This window comes from Lolium rigidum, chromosome 3 (assembly GCF_022539505.1).
Source record: "Lolium rigidum isolate FL_2022 chromosome 3, APGP_CSIRO_Lrig_0.1, whole genome shotgun sequence".
Lineage (NCBI taxonomy): Eukaryota > Viridiplantae > Streptophyta > Magnoliopsida > Poales > Poaceae > Lolium > Lolium rigidum.
The window spans coordinates 199,440,601-199,458,484 of NC_061510.1; the positions used below are offsets into that span (position 1 = coordinate 199,440,601).

The window sequence follows — 17,884 nt, forward strand, 5'->3', positions numbered from 1 at the left end:
TCACGCTGACGTGACCGCCGCTGAGCAGGACGCAGTCGCGAAGATCCGATCTGAGACGCATGAACTTCCAGCGGAAGATTCCGCCTTAGATCTGGAAAATTCAAATCCCACCCAATCCGCCCCTGAGCAGGAAATTACGGTGGAAGACCAATGCAGATCCGCATGGGTCTCCCAGGTGTTAGAGAAACAAAGGTGTCACTTCGTGCACTTCCTCACCCATACCGTAGGAACCGCCCCTCCTCAGGACGGAGCTGGTCCCATGCAGGCTAAGGCACCCGGAGACATCAACGCTCCGGGCCAGCAGGAGGCTGTCGGAGACAGCGACGCTCCGGGACAGCAAGAGGATGCCGGAGATAAAGAAGAATCAATCTTGGGCAACCTGAGCCCAACATCTGACGACGCTTCCTCCATGGGCACGGAAGAGTACAATCGTGCGCTGAAGGAACTCGGAGGTGATGGACAATCCGAAGCGGAATCCGCCCAGCCCAAGGAGGTCCTCGCGACCATAGTTGGACTGGAGCAGGAAGCGGAAGATGAAACCAACCCCTCCGACCCAGGACCGTCCAACTCAGGGACTCCGCCTTCGTGGATACGGCATCGCGCATTGCCGGATCTTGCAGGAGCGCGTACTTCGGAGCACGAGGAATACTTGACCCCGGAAGAGCTCGTGGAGCAAGCAGGTATAGGTGCTATAGCGCACACAGAAGTCCTCAACAAGCCTATAACTCCCGACGAAGCCGCAGATTCGGATGTTCTTGAAGCAACAAGGAAGGAGATGCTGGCTACCGTCAGGAAAGTTTCCAACACCGCAATGGCGATGCTGGAAGAAAGGAAAGAGGCTGAAGAAGTTATGGATGGTTTCCTTAAAAGAGAGCGAGAAGCAGTGGACTCCTTGCAGAAGGCCAAAAAACTCCGAGAACATTGGGAATCCATGATGAAATATGCTCACAAGGATGCAGACAAGATCCTACGGGATGCCATTGGCCCCCACAAGATCACCTTTGCAACTCCCACTGACCAGCAGCCGCTCACAACTCCAAAGGAAAACATGAAGAAGGTTGCGGAGCTTTTGACCAAGAAAGATGAGGAAATCGACATCAACCACGCCCGTACGCTCGTCGCTTCAGATGTAAAGCAACAGAGCAAGGCAGACACTTCGTGCAGGTTGGGATCCAACCCGGAACACTGTGTGTCCACCGCGCAGAAGGACGCCCCCGGAAGAGAACATCGTGATGATGAGTCGCGCACCGGATCTACGGAGCGCAGAAGAAGGACCAGAGAGCATCCAAACCCGATCCCGGTGCCCTCGGAAACACCTCCGGCGGACCCAAAGAAGGGAAAGGGCCTAATGTATACTGGCAGGGACAAGTACCGAAACCCGTCACCTCCGCCCCGGATCCCGCGCCCTCCGCCGCCTCGCCGTCGTAGTCCAGCCGGAAACACCAGACCCCATGGGCCCGGTGGAATCAATATTCGTGACAATGTGCCGCCTCCGAGGAACAGGAACACGGAGCGCACGCCGGAACCCCGTCGGAACCAGAACGACGATCGCGAGCCCGAGCCTTGCAGAAGCCGGAACGAAGAACGCGAACCCGAGCCCCACAGAAGCCGGGAGGAAGGTTTGGATCTTTCAATCTTATGTCGGAACGACGGAGGCGACCGCCACCAAGAAGAAGGTAGCCACTGGAGCCGGAGTCAGCCGCATGAAGGACGCAGGGAATCCGAAGCCAGAAGTAAGAAATCTCATAGGCCCCCTCGCAGATCTCCCTCCCCACCACCCAGTGGAGGAGGTGGAGGCGGAGGCGGAGGCCGGAGATCCCGTTCCCGCTCAAAGTCCCCTAGCGACGGCCCGCGTGATGCACGGGAACGTCTCAATGAATACAGATCCGACTACATTGGCCCAAAGTGCTTTGGCAGGATGATTCGAGAGGAACCAAAGCCAAGAAGCTTGAACCTCAAGCTACCCGGAAACCTGAAGCATTATGATGGCAGTGAAAGGCCGGATACCTGGATCGAAGATTACTACAATGCAGTAACCTTTGCTGGAGGAACCCCCAACATAGTCTCCGCATGCTCCAGCTGTACCTTCTTGGTCCAGCTCGTATTTGGCTCAGCAACCTCGAGAAGAACTCCATCTTTTGCTGGTTCGACCTGAAGAACGCCTTCGAGAAACACTTCAGGGGAACCTACAAGAGACCTGCCACGACAAGCGATCTGCAGGCATGTATCCAGAAAAAGGGTGAAACATCAAGGAACTTCCTCACCCGATGGTTAGCAACCGGAAACGAGTGCGAGAACGTGGATAATCGCACAGCTATGCACGCCTTCATAGGTGGATTGCAAAGGGGAGGACTGCTGCGGCATAAGCTTACTTGCTTGGTCAATGAAAACAAGCCGACTCTGGATGACATGATCAACATCGCCAGCAACCACACTGCCGCCGATGACGACGCAGGCGGAGACCTCGCAGCGACAGCCATACCCCTGCATCAGCAAAAGAAGAACCGTGACAACGGCGGTAATAGCAACAACAAGTGGAAGAACCCCTCCGATGACCAGAAGAGCGGAGGATCCGACATGGTTGCCATGACATTCCAACGCGGAGGTCAAGGAGGCGGAAGAGGCCATGGACGTGGTGGCGGAGCCGGCCGGGGCCAGCAGCGCGCTGACGAAGTCACCGTTGCCGGAACCCGCACTCCCCAGACGTACGAAGAGTACAGGGATATGCCATGCCTAGCCCATATAGATCCGGCTACTGGCAAATCCTGTCACACCAATCGCAACTGCAAGTGGGTCAATGATCTCAAGACTGACCCGGAAGCAGGATACAAGCGAGCCCGGAAGCACCGCCCACGCGGCAAAGGAGGCAAGGGCAAGAACAAGGACAAGGACGAGGAAATCTCTGAGGCGATGGATGAGGATGATGCTTCGGCGGATCCCAAAGAGGGTTCTGTAGCTAATAAATCCAACCCTTTCGTCAAAAAGAGTGTTGGTGCCTACCACACTTTCCTCGGAACTCCAACGGTCCGAGCCAAGAAATCGGCCCTCCGGCTCTTGAACGTCACAGTTCCAAATGTGCTGCAGTATGTCAAGTGGTCGGAAAAGCCTTGCACCTTCGACAGGTCGGATCACCCGACCATCATCCCCAAAGAATGCTACGCCCTGGTTGTGAGTCCCCGCATCGACGGGTATGACTTCTCCAAATGCCTTATGGATGGCAGAGCCAGCTTGAACATCATGTACCTGGAGACCCTGGAGAGGATGAACCTTACCAAGGAACAGCTTAAGCACAGCACCGCTGAGTTTCATGGTGTGGTTCCGGGTAAAAAGGCAAACTCCCTGGGCAGCATCAAACTTCCCGTGGCCTTCGGCGATGTTAATAATTTCCGCGAAGAGATGATCACGTTCGAAGTAGTGCCCTTCAAGAGCTCCTACCATGTAATCTTCGGCAGGCCCACCTACCACAAGTTCCATGCAAGGGCATGCTACATCTACAATAAGCTCAAGATTCCGGGTCCTAACGGTATGATCACCGTATGTGGAGACTACAAGAAAGCTAGGGACTGCGAGGAGGGCGAAGCCGCCTTTGCAAAATCCATGATATCTAGAGAGGAGCTGCAAGGCTACAGAGTCGCGGTGGATCCGAGTGAAATGCAGACCACCAAGAAGCAGATCTCCGAACAGAAGAACTCGTTCAAGGCCGCGATAGACACCAAGAAGCACGACCTCATAGAAGGCGATAGCACCAAGAAGGTGTCAGTCGGAGCGGGCCTGGACCCCAAATAGGAAGGCGCGCTCGTCGAGTTCCTCCAAGCTAACATGGATATCTTTGCATGGCAACCTTCTGACATGTCCGGAGTACCAAGGGAACTCGCTGAGTACTACCTCAACATAAACCCAGGTGCAAAACCAGTGAAGCAAGCTATGCGATGCTTTGGAGATAAGAAGCGCCGCGCCAAAGGAATGGAGTTAGCAAAGTTACTAGAGGCAGATATTGTAGTAGAAGTTATCCATACTGATTGGGTCGCAAATCCCGTCCTTGTACCCAAAAAGAATTCTGAAATACTAAGAATGTGCATCGATTACTCCGGCTTGAATAAGCACTGTCCGAAGGATCCATTCCCCTTGTCGCGCATTGACCAAGTCATTGATTCGACGGCGGGGGCGGAACTTCTATGTTTTCTTGATGCATATTCCGGGTATCATCAGATCCGGATGAAGAAGTCCGACCAAAGGCGACCTCGTTCATCACACCCTTTGGCACTTACTGCTATGTTACCATGCCTTTTGGCTTGAAAAACGCAGGTGCCACCTACCAATGTACGATGCAGCAGTGCCTGAAGGACCAAATTGGCCGGAACGTGCACGCCTACGTCGACGATATCGCGGTCATGACCCGGAAAGGATCCGACTTGAACAACGACCTCAAGGAAACCTTTGAAAATCTCCGACGGTACAAGATGATGTTGAATCCGCTGAAATGCGTCTTTGGCGTACCAGCCGGAAAACTCCTTGGCTTCATTGTCTCTCATAGAGGCATTGAGGTTAACCCGGAAAAGATCAAGGCTATCCTGAGCATCAAGCGGCCAACTTGTCTCAAAGATGTGTAACGATTAACTGGTTGTGTCGCAACAATCAATAGATTTGTTAGCCGTCTTGGCGAGAAGGCACTACCTTTATACAAGCTACTGAAGAAAGCAGACAAATTTTTCTGGGACGATGCAGCAGATGCAACACTTCAGGGGTTGAAGAACATTGTTCTATAGCAGAACACGCCATAGGGTGTTATAAAAGCTGTTTTGACCTCATCTTTTTCTTTTAGTCCGATCTGGTTGTAACTAGAATATGCGTCCAGGAAGGAAAGACGTTCACAGCCTGCCGTGGAGTCGATAATTTGATCGATCCTTGGGAGGGGGAAGTGATCCTTTGGACAATGTTTATTGAGACACGTGAAGTCGACGCACATGCGAAGGACCTCTGTGTTTTTCTTCGGTACCAGCACTGGGTTAGCTACCCACGTGGCCTCTGTATGTAACTCTTTCATAAATCCAGCTTCTCTGAGTCGATTGATTTCTGACAGCATAGCTTTGCGGTTTGGTTCCGAGAAACGCCGCAAAGGTTGTTTGATTGGTCTGGCCATTGGATCCAAGTTAAGAGGGTGCTCGGCAAGTTCCCTAGGTACTCCTGGCATGTCAGCTGGACACCATGCAAAGATTTCTCAGCGCTCACGGAGGAACTCAACGAGCGCGCTTTCCTATGCGAGATCCATATTTGTTGCGATAGCTGTCGTCTTCTTGGGATCTGTCGGGTGAATCTGCACTTCCTTTGAATTTTTGGTTGTGTCAAAGGTTGGCTCCTTTAGCGGCCTTCCTCCATCAGGAAACACATCATAATCAGTTGTTATCCTTGACGCCATATACTCTGCTTGCATCCCGAAAGTTTCTGACAGTCGATGAAAATCCTTGTCGCACTTATCAGCTAGCGCGAAACTTCCTTTCACTGTGATTGGACCCTTGGGTCCAGGGAGTCTCCACAACAGATATGTATAATGTGGCACTGCCATAAACCTAGCATAGGCGGGTCGCCCCAACAAAGCATGATACTGCGACGGGAAGTCCACGACTTCAAACTCCAGCCTCTCTCTTCTGTAGTTTTCTCGGGTTCCAAACTAAACATCGAGATTGATCTTTCCCAATGGGTAGCTCGGCTTCTCCGGTGTGATGCCGTGGAAACGCGTATCAGTTGGTAACAGGTTTGCCAAGGATATGTTCATCTTCCTCAATGTATCTGCATACATGAGGTTTAAGCTGCTCCATCCATCTATGAACACTCGTGAAACGTCGAATCCCGCGATCACCGCTGGTAGGATCAAAGCAGACTGCCCTGGTCTTGGAACTTGTTGCGGATGATCAGCTATGGTGAAGCCGATGTCTTGCCCTGACCAGTTCAGGTACTCGATTGTTGGTGGAGGCATCTTCTCTGCCATAAAAACTTGTCGCGAGATTACTTTCTGAGTTCTGTTGGAGGGTCTTCCCTTCTGAATCATCAAGACCGCGCCATTGGTGTCGATATAAGGACCTGGTTGTGGAGCTGCCGCCAATTGCAACTGGTGCCGATTTTCGTCCGTGATTGTGGGTGGAGGTGGAAGGTGAATCTCACTCCTTGGCCCCTGGGGGTTTCTGTTTACTGCCTGCATGCTGGTATGCCCTGCATATCGATGTAGTGCTAGAAAAGTCCGGCAGTCCTTCTGCAGATGTCGTGACTGCCTCTTTCCATTATTGTCAAGGAAAAAGTGCATTTGACATGGTCCATTTAGGAGATCCTCGGGTGATACATACGGCCTCTGAAACCTTGGTCCATTATTTTGCCTGTTGGGACGGGAACAGTCCTTGTAATCGTTACGCTGCTCGCCACTCTTTTGATAATCATCCCGATTATTTCCTCCGCTGTTTCCTCGGAAACCAGCCGATATTTGGCCGGGAGCATCATAATATGAGAACTGTCGAGAGAATCGTCGCCTATTTTGAAAGTTTCGGTTGCGCTCATCCTCAGGCGACATGTGCCTTTTATTATGAACAGCATCTTCTCCATCTGCCCAGTGATTCGCTATTTCCATGAGTGCTGCTATTGTTTTCGGGTTGGTTCTTCCCAAATCTTCAACGAAGTCCTTCCTTCAGATTGCTCTCTCGTCAGATATGTTTTCTGTCGAGTTTTTGATGATGTTCCACCTCTGGATATACATCCTCATTGGTTTATCGTACTTTTGTCTGCAGGCCCTTAGCTGCTCCAGCGACGTGGGTTTCTTGCAGTGTATGATATTTAATTTGATCGTGTCCGACCCGGTCCACCCTATTTAATTTGATCGTTTTCCACACCGATCTATGGCTAATGGATGCATGTGTGATCACCATTTGTAGCCAGCTGCGTCCTTCGTAATCAGGTACTCTTAAGGGCATCTCCAGCGGCGCGACGCAAATGGAGGCTCAGCGACCGTTTTCGTCCGCCGTGACCGAAAATGCGTCTGGCACCACTTCCAGCGGAGCGACGCAAAGTGACCGGGCCGTCCGCGGAGACGTAAACCTGGTCCAAATATGCGCCTCGGATGCGTCTCTGCGGACGTCCGAAAACGTCCGCTCACGTCTGGCGGACGTTTCTTCGAACCCGCCTGGTAGCGACCCTGCGTCGATGCGTCTTCTCAAACGCGCCAGCGACTGCGCCGCTGCGTCGCTTCGGCACTCTGCGCCACGTTAATGGCGACGATGTCTCGGCTGCCGAGCGGCCGCCCACCTCTGCCAACCACGTTAATGGCGACGCCCCGCGTCCCGCGGCCACCGCATGCCGCCGGCCTATATAAAGGGGGCGCGCGTTCTTCTTCCTCATCCACTCCTCCAAAGAAACCCTAGCCGCCACAAAGCTCGACCGTAGCGCCGCCTAGGTGTTCCTGCGACGCAGTCAAGCCCGCGAGGAAGTCCATGGCCGGTCATGGTGGCCGGCGAGGCGGTCGAGGCCGCGGCCCTGGGCGCCCCCGTGGCGGGGCAGGGGCCGCCGTGGTGGAGCAGCTACGGCCCCACGCTCGCCGTCGCCTACGCCCTCCTCATCCTCGCAGGAGGAGCGCTGCTTCAAGTTCCTCCTCCGCATCGACGACGACCCACTCACCATCAAGCGGCTACCACACAAGTTCGCCGAGTTCGTCGACGGCGTCGAGCCGGCGCAGTTGCAGCTACGGGAGGCTTGGGTGTGCCCTCGAATGTTCTTTCTTGGCAGCGAACATACGGAAATCAACACAACTGACTTCTTTTTAAAAAAAATTATATTTGTGTCCACCATGGTTCAAACTATGTGTTAGTTTGTGTAAAATCATGTTTCAAAATGTTATATTTGAAATTATGTTTAAATAGAGAAAAGGGAAAAAAGGAAAAAAAAATACTGTCACCCCGCTAGAGCAGACCCCAAACGTAAACGGACGCGCGGACAAAAACAGTCATTTTTGCGTTCGCAGCGCGACGTAAATGGACGCTCGCGGACATTAAAATGCGTCGCGCGTGTGAGTCACCACGGACAACGAGACGACTCACGGCCTCCACGCAGTGGGCATCTCTCTCGATTCTCGAACGACGACTCCACCCTCGGAACAGTCGGTCACGGTGCCCGCAAGATAGAGAAAGAACCGCGCGCCCGTTCGGAACAGACAGACACTGAACCCTGAATCCTGTAGCTACAGCGGTGCACGTCCACTATGCATCGCTCAATCGCCAGGCTCGTCTTGCTCCTTGCTGTTGCCGCCGTGTCCTGCGGCTTCTTCGTCTCCTCCCATGCGAGCTGCTGGCCGCACGAGAGGGACGCGTTGCTGGCCTTCAAGCAAGGCATCATCAACGACACCTACGGCTTCCTCGCCTCGTGGCAAAAACGGCGCCATGGCTCGCTGCCGCCGGACGGGCGTCACTGCGAGCAACAAAACCGGCCATGTGACCGAGCTCGACCTTCGTGAAACGGATTTGGTCGGCCAGATAAGTCCTTCCTTGCTTTCTCTCCAGCATCTCGAGTACCTCGATCTCAGTTCGACATCCCTGATGCATGGACCTAATGGTCGTATTTTCCCTGAATTCTTGTGTTCTTTACACAACTTGAGACATCTCGATATCTCGTACACACACTTTCCTGGTAGAGTGCCTGCTCAGCTTGCCAACCTTTCAAAGTTGGACTACCTCGACCTCTCCGGCACGCTCTTGTCCGGTATACTGCCGCCTCAGCTCGGAAACCTTTCAAACTTGCGACACCTTGGCCTCAGTTTCATGGAAAATATACACACAGCGGATATCTCATGGTTAACTCATCTGCATCTCCTGGAATATGTTGATTTGAGTGACATAAATCTCAGCACCGTTGATGTGTTCCTTGTGGCAAACACAATTCCAACTCTAAAGGCCCTTATTCTTATCAACTGCTCACTTCCAAATGCAAACCAGACGCTCACACACCTAAACCTCACAAAACTTGAGCAGCTTGATCTCTCCAGAAACTATTTGGGCCATTTCTGCAGCTTAACCATAACATGTTTATGGGGGATATACCGATCAACATCACAAAACTTGTACTACTTCAACACTTCAGTTTAGCGAGCAACAATATATCAGGATCAATTCCGTCATCCTTGTCAAAACTAACAGCAATGACCATAGAACATCCACCGAGACTGGATCCTCAGTGGTACTATTTTGATGGGGATACGAACACGGAAATTTTGTACGTGGTGATGAAGCGGCAAGAGCTTAAGTATGGCACATTTGCAGCTAATGAGATGGTCGGTGTTGACTCGTCTCTCAACCACTTAACAGGTGGAATTCCAGATGATATATTTATCATGGAATCACCTGACCGGAAAAATTCCAGTGAAGATTGGGGATATGAAATCACTGGAATCGGTCGACCTCTCAAGGAACAACCTTTCCGGTGAAATCCCAACGACCTTGTCAGATTTGACGTATCTAAGCTCCTTTGACTTGTCATACAACAATCTTGAAGGAACAATTCCGACAGGACGTCAACTTGACACCATCTACAACGAGAACCCGTCCGTGTACAGCGGCAATATCGGTCTTTGCGGGCCTCCTCTTGAAAAGAGTTGCCCGAGCAACGATGCGCCAGAGCATCCTAATCAGCAGCAGGGAAGTGAAAATGGTTATAATACAGTCTTGTTCTTCTACTTTGGGCTAACGGCTGGCTTCGTTGCCGGACTCGGGTTGTTTTTTGTGCTCTACTTGTTCCATAGAGCGTGGAGGAATGCTTATTTCCCACTCTTCGACAAGCTATATGACAATGTGTACGTGTTTGCTGTTGTTACTTGGGAAGGGATAACGAGTAATACAGCTGCAAGTTAACTGGTGTGCTAAATCAAATAAGTCCCATCAAATAAGGCCGACCTGATGCTGGTGGCATTCTGCTATTGAAGTACATGAATGGATAAAGGTGAAGTATTTAGTAGCTTGTACAAGCACGAGTTTACTTGGGGTTTAACCTTGTAATATGAACATTTTTATGCATGCGACTGTTCTTGGTTTGAACTCGTGGGTCATGATGAACCCGTTGATTTTGGTTTTCAGCTCTGTGTTCTTTCATGTTGATGTTTTGTAATCGGGTACAGCTAAAAAAAAACAACCTTTAAGAAGGTTCGGTTCCGCGCTTCAGCGTACGTACGTACGACGCGTGGCACTGTCCCGCGCGTGTACGGCGCCTCCTCCCACGCATGAACCAGATACCGCTCGGTGCGTACTCCGGTGCTGGCGCTGGCGCTGGCTTCTCCCGCACACGCACTTTGCCACCGTACGGCCGCGTACTCGCACCATGTCCTGCCTCGCGCGCGCATGTATTTATCTGGGCGTACCTACGAGTACTTCCTGCCCTGCACAAAGCTAGCACATGCGATTAGGTAGCTGCATCTAGCTTAGTTTTGACACGCGAAGTTATATACAAGTACACTTACGTATAACACACAATTACACAATTATATACAATACACGAGTACAGTTGTCTATAACACACGAGTACATTTGAATACACAGCCGAGTACAAGTACAGTCGCGCACACGAGCAGGTACAGTCGTGCACACGAGCAGGTACAGTCACGCACAACACACGAGTACAGTTGAACACACAGGCGAGTACAAGTACAGTCACGCACACGAGCAGGTACAGTCGTGCACACGAGCAGGTACAGTCACGCACAACACACGAGTACAGTTGAACACACGAGCGAGTACAAGTACAGTCACGCACACGAGCAGGTACAAACGCGCATACGAGCAGGTACAGTCGTGAACATGAGCAAGTACATGTACAGAAGTACAGTGGCGCACACGAGCAGGTACAGTCGCGCGTAAGTACAGGTACAGTTCCACACACGCGCGAGTACAGTATGCGAGTAAAGGGAAAAATTGCACCAAATACACTAAAAACAAAAGTATTTATTATCAGCGTAGACAAGTGTTGATGTTTATGACCCAGCGGTGTTCTTCTACTTTGGGCTCACGTCAGGGTTTATGGCTGGACTATGGGCTGTCTTCTGTGCTCTGTTGTTCAAGAGAGAGTGGAGGAATGCTTATTTCTGCGTTGTGGACAAGCTATATGGCGAAGGTTAGGTGTTTCTAGTTGTTACTTGTGGCAGGATAAGCAGGAAGGAAACTGCAAGTTAAGTGTTGCGTTAAGTTAACAATGTCAGTCTGACACTGGAATCAATCTACTCATGCATTATGAAAAAAATAAAGATGAAACATCTAGCAGCTTGTACTACTATGTGCATTTTGGGACTAAACTTGCAAATGAACTTTGCCTGAGGTATGTAACCATTATTTGTTTGTACTTGTGGATCGTGATTAACCCCGACAATTCTGATTTCCTAGCACCGGTTAATTTTGTGTTGATGATTTGAGATTCCATGAACTGAATATTCATGCGTGAACCAAAAAGGTGGTCAAGTTGTGGATGAGAGCAGAGAGAAGAGGAAAAGATCCAACAAATACAAGGAAATGAGCTAAAAACCGACTCACCAGGATGGAGCGTCCAGTATAGATACCACAATTTTCTTGAAGCAAAAGGAAACCAGTTTCTTGCGGTTCAGAAGTTTCTTGTGAACAGGAATGATCTTAGTCAGTTGAGTGGATATGAGTGAAACAAACGGCCGATTGGAATTGGACAGGCATTTCACAAGAAACATGTAAACTCTATCGCAGAACAAGAGACCCTGGTATATACTGATTAAACCATGTTCAAAAGAGGACCCTGGTATATACTGATTAAACCATGACAGGTACTTTCTATTAAGCTCATACAGCCCGACATGGATATAGATAATTGGTGTCCCATGGGTTAGGCAAACAGGTTGTCAAACACGTCTGCATAGTAAAAATGGAATGTAGCATTCTTACGCAGTGACATGAAGTCCAGTATCGTTCACTCTGCTTTCTTATGAGTTGGTACCCGTTTGCTGTGACCGCAGCACTCCATCAATATACAAAGCCTGAAAAAACAGAGCTGAAAAAAAGGTTATTGGTGTGAAGTGTCTGCATCCTTCTTCTGCCACTGTTCCCTAGCAGGTTGACCTCTCTGCCTCTGTTCCCTAGCAGGTTGACCTCTCTGCCACTGTTGCCCAGCAGCTTGATCTCTCTGCCCCTGTTGCCCAGCAGCTTGACTTCTTTGCCACTGTTGCCCAGCAGCTTGATCTCTCTGACCCTGTTGCCCAGCAACTTGACCTCTCTGCCACTGTTGCCCACCAGCTTGACCCTGGGGTTGTCTTCTGGGAGCGGAAGCTCGGTTTCTCCTTCGAGGGCCTGAACTGTTTTGCTTCTTGCTGCCATCGGCGTTGTTTGCCATGCTGCGTAAATCTGTTTCTGAAGTTGAAGTTGCCGTTGCTTCACAAGAATTGGCGCCGTCTCCTGCACTTGTGGTTGGCTCATTAGGTGGAAGAGAAACATACATTCCAGGCTGTATGGCAAGGTCTTTCTTCGGTTCAATTAAACCATTCCGTTCTTGTTGCAGATTAAACAATGACCCGAATTTTCTCTCCTCTTCTTCTCTGCCTCGGAATGGAGCAATTCTTTATCATCTTCTCCCAGGTCAACTGTTAAAGACGCCTACAGGTGAATGGATGGAAAGAAACAATTTTAATGGATTCCATTGGGAGTAGCATATCTCTAGAGGGTCAAATATTTGAAATACATGAATGGATTGACAATCATACAAGGGTAACTGTAAGAAGTTTCGCAACTAATTAGCTATGAGTACATATGATTAGTTTATAAACTGTAAGATAATTCCATGCAAGGATGCAAATATGATTGGATGTCAAGGGATTTTGATCTCTGATGAATAACTGATGATGCATGGAAATGTTAAGATGTTTCACTTGTACTTGAATCACATCCAATACATACCATTTGTTGAGTAGTGCTTGCATTCAATAGATCACGAACATGCTCGATATCCTTCTCATCAAACACTTTACGGCAAACTGGGCAAAATCCTTTGTGATGATTTAGCTTGTCTGAGCTGGACAAATCTAATCCTTCAGAAGAATCAATAACATGTAGCAACAGAGAAGATAGCCCATGAGTGACATATATAGCCAATGCATAAAATTTTAACATGGCTGTACAAAATTACATTGTCAATAATTGGTGCCTTGAAGTGATGCCATTTAACATCTTCATCAATAAATAAGGATCAGGAATGTAAGACAACTGTTGGAAATGCAGACTGCAATTGTGACTTTAAAATAATAATGTCACCGACTTGATTGCAACAGCATCAATTCGAACATAAAGTATACATATTTTCCAGACACAAATCAGCCAGCGTTCAAGTTCACCTCCCTTTGTAGGGAGAAGGTTGACAATGACTTCTGAAACAGTTTCAACTTGTTTAAATAATAGTAAATGAAATCTAGAGATGCTAAAAATGATAGCATTACTGGAAACAGCTACATATATGTCAAGCATTCCCTGCTAATCCGTGTACCAACAGCCTATTATATGCACAAGTAAGATAGTTTAACTGCCTAGTGAGCAGCTTAAGAACTTCCATCACTGCTGATCGATATGTTCATTTATAATTTTAATGTGCTGCAATACATTAGTAAGTTTCTTTTGAGTCCTAAAGGAACACTAATATGCTCATCACTGAAGAAGGTTAAGAAGGTGGCTTCGTTGTCCATACATTTGGTCAGAGGACTGATCTAGCTTGCCAGGAGCGTAGTAACATAATAATACCAGAGTGTAAGTACCCATATTTCTAACCACAAATCAGAACCTTAATGGAACTCATAAGACACTGCACACAATTGACCTTCTATAAGAAACAACTGAATGAACAACTCAATACTCATGTGCAATCAAATATTAGTCACCAATCTAACTGATATTTTAGGACTTCTAATTTAAACTGCATGATACTTGTTCCAGGGAATATGTACAACAAAAGAACGAGCTTTTCAAAAGAAAGAAAATGCCAAATTTTCTTGCACCTCCAGTTACTACCGTACCATTCTTCTTAGAATCAGCATTGTCATCGTCATTTTGAAGCCATCCCCACCATCTCATAATGCAGTCACTGCAGTGGCAAAATACTAAGCAACCACTAGACAGAACAAGATATGCACGTGTGTAGGTAGAGAAGGAAATGAAATCAACCTGTGGAAGCAGTGGTAGCATGACATCAACTTCATGAATGACAAAGCAGAACTATCATTATACTCTGGGACTAAAGGATATAGACACAGTGGACAATCGCCAGCTGGGTGGTTCATATTCGAGAGGATCTCTCCAGCTTCCTGCACGTGAAGTTACTTAGATCATGTTAAAAACAGAAACATTATCAGACTCACTGGTTTCATTTTTGCTCCATCTGTCACTTAAATCTAGAGTAGTAAAATCTGCAAGTTTTGCTATCCTCGAACTGCAAATTCATCTGCCACTTCCTAAAGACAGCACACTTCATAGTTCGCAAAGTAGCAATTATTATTTTGACAGCCTTCATGTTACTCAAGTGACAACGTATAATACTATGATTAATAGCACATTGGATACCAAAAACACATGCAACTATTGAATGTTTCAACTCTTCAACTAACGTGCAAGTATGCAAAATCATCTTGAACACTATGGCATGAACAACTGTGGTTCTCTACTGTGCATAAGCCAAAAGACAAGGAATACCTCACATAGAGTCACAAGCATTGGGTAGTCGGAAAGCTCTTTTGCCTTGTTCTGGATGCTGCTAATAAGATTTGCCTGTCTATTCTCATCAAGGCCCTTACTTTCGACAGCACAAACATGAGGTGGTTCTTTTGGATACTGCAAGTAAAATGCCATAAAAATGTAATGCATAAGCACTGAGGCAATACATAACCAGATATGAACCATACTGGATAAGATAGATTTGCTAGGGACTTCATTTCTAGGAGAAGAGTAGCAGCATAAACATGGTACCCATGATGTAAAATTTCAAGCATGCTAGATATCAACATCTAGGTGTTCAGCCCTATTGTGAAACTTTGCAATTTCAAAGATTCAGTCAGTTAGTATGTAAAATTAAGCCAGAAAACAAGTAACAGAAATGAAAATTTTGTTTGCACTAAGAAGTGCTGATCCTTCACACTGCATCCACCTTCTGAACTTAGATAGCACAAGCTCATTGCTTCAATGTGATGCAATGGAACTATTACTGGCTTTACTGCTTCCAACACACTCATTAGTGAGCCATTTCAGTAAAGAGATGGCATTATTTGCAAGAAGAACAGTTCGAAAACAGCAAAGATATATATATGTCATGAAGAACTCTAGTAACATAAATGAATAAAATATGTGCGTTCAGTGTACAAAAGCAGTAAGCACAGACATGGCATAATTTCAAAAGTGACTAACCAACTTAACTTCAAGTAGCCGATCAACAAAAATGTAATAGTCAATCAGTTTCTAAAAGACATTATGAAATAAATATAAATTACGCAGATTTGAAGTTGATATGTTTCCAAGTCCACCGATTGAATTGAACATATGTTCCCCAACAACAAGAGTTCTCTATGAAATAGAGGTAAATAGAAATTGAATGGAGATAGATCAGAATCGAAAGGTGGTAAGCTATACAGGTCCATACCTCGGAAGATGCTTTAATTCCAAGAAAGAGTTCTACAAACTGAAAACAAGAAAGCGGCTATTAGCATACTAATAAATATGCATAACTCCTAGAAGCAAAAGAGAAAATTAGGGTAATATTGGGCAAATAAGATAATTGCACTGGATGCCACGGATAAATAATTAATGAACTTTACAAACATTTAAAAAACAAGAAAAGAAAATTACATTCTCCATCCCTTCAGACGCAAAAATATAATGCAACCAAGTAATGCTAAATGTACAATAACAACACTTCAAAGCTTATGGGAAACGCAAACTCAACAGCATTTATCTAATGTGTTTAATCATGTTCATGGATATGGTGACAATTACTGGCTATCATTTCAAAGAAGTTTAATCCAAAAAATTCTACATATGAGGACAGATGTAGACTTTTTGTGACTTGAGTGTTGCTCCCAAAGATAAAAATATATTCCACAACTTTCTGTGCCCCTTCTTTTTGCCTTCACCACCCACCCCCTTCCGTCTTTATTTCCCCTACTTACACTCCTCCCATAGGCCTTGAGCTGTACAGAACAGCAAAAGTTCTACTCCACAGTGATACAACTACATAGAGAAAGTTAAAAAAAAAAAGTTCCATCTATAACTAGAACCATGATGATAATTGGCACTTAGGGAAACAAGGTCCAAAGTACAAAGCACATCTAACTGACCACAGTGGCTCTTAATATTTATATCAGCCCTCTGGATTCAGTTTTCTACATAAAAACATGGGCCTTTGGATCATGACACACAACATAATTCTTGATATTTGCACACAAATAAAACAAGCAACTCAGAAATTAAGCATACCTATTAATACATACGCATTAGAAGGGTTCTGGCATAGATGCGAACAATTGATGAAAGGCATCCTGACTCGGTAAGTAGCATCATAGAAATTGATCCGTAATAATGCAACAAGCACTAACTAGCCATAGAGAACTACCTTAACTAATAGGGAAAAGGCCCAAGCTACTAAATGCTAGGGTTCGGAAGCAGCAATACCACCACCACTGACCACAGCTGACTAGTTCTACGCTCGCTCACTCAGCGGCCTGTCAATCAATCAACCTCCCAAGCCCTCTCATTAATCGCAAAACAGAACGGACCAATCGTGAGGACCGGATGCCATGAAGCCGATTCAGGTGTGGAGGGGGTGGGGAGAAAGCGAACCTGCTGCGAGGAGTCGTCGGCGGTATTGGGGCGGACGTGGACGACGAGGTGGGGAGGGAAGTCGCAGACCACGCGGCAGTCTTCTCCGTACATCGCCGCCACCGCCTCCACCTCCAGCCGGACCTCCTCCTCCGCTTCCGCCGCCATGCCTTCAGTGCTGGCCGAGGAACCTTCTTCTCCTCCCCTTTTTTTTACCACAAGAGAGGTGACTATTCAAGAAAAGGATATTCTAGACGAATCGTCGGAATTGGGGGTGGCCGCGAAAGAGTTTGGGCTTTTGCTGCCTCAGCTATCTCTAAATAGTTGGTCTCATTTTCATGTCTTCCTGTGAAGTCACCCCCAAATTCTGCACCTCTGTCACTGCACGCTTTCCCTCTTGATTCATGTCACCGCACGTTTACCTCTCGCTTAGGACCGACCTGGGCTACAAGAGATCGTTCGCGGGCTGGAAGAAAGGGCTTGGCCCGCCGTGGGCTGGGCTATCTTAGTTACTAGGCTCGCTAGATGTGTCCTCCTCCACCTTCGTCCTGAAAGAAAAAAGAAACAGACTCCTCCATTCCTCTTCCTATGCCATCGCAAGGGCCATTGATTTTCCCCACTACTATGAGGCACATAATGCGGTGACCCAGCATACCGCTGCATGTTGTAGTATACAAGTCGTTGATATGATCTTTGTGAAGGGACTTCTTCACAAATTGCCATATCCCTCAGAGTGGTACAACAGAAACATTGCAGGTCATAACACTCCATACTTTATTACAAACATTGTCTTAACAAGTTGGTATTCTCACGGGTCCTATGAGAACACCCTAAGATACTACTTAAGTATGATTACAACTCATAACAATATAAAAGAGAGCTCAACAACTTATTTAGGTAAGTTCTACGTTGCTCGGCTCTATGATGCTAGGGTATGTCACTACTCCTCCACCTCCGTGTCATCTGGTCCGTAGACTATCCCATAGTCTACGCCTTCCACTCCACCGGTAAGATCGGGTTCTTCGTAGACCAGCTCGTAACTTCCTTACGGTGCTCCATCGTTG

General features: G+C 47.5%; 2 pseudogenes; one reads left to right on the top strand and one right to left on the bottom strand.

The window, feature by feature from the left end:
- Positions 1-8,236: 8,236 nt before the first annotated feature.
- On the top strand, positions 8,237-9,878 carry LOC124702746 (annotated as a pseudogene).
- A 1,881-nt stretch (positions 9,879-11,759) lies between these two features.
- On the bottom strand, positions 11,760-17,003 carry LOC124702882 (annotated as a pseudogene).
- Positions 17,004-17,884: the final 881 nt, after the last annotated feature.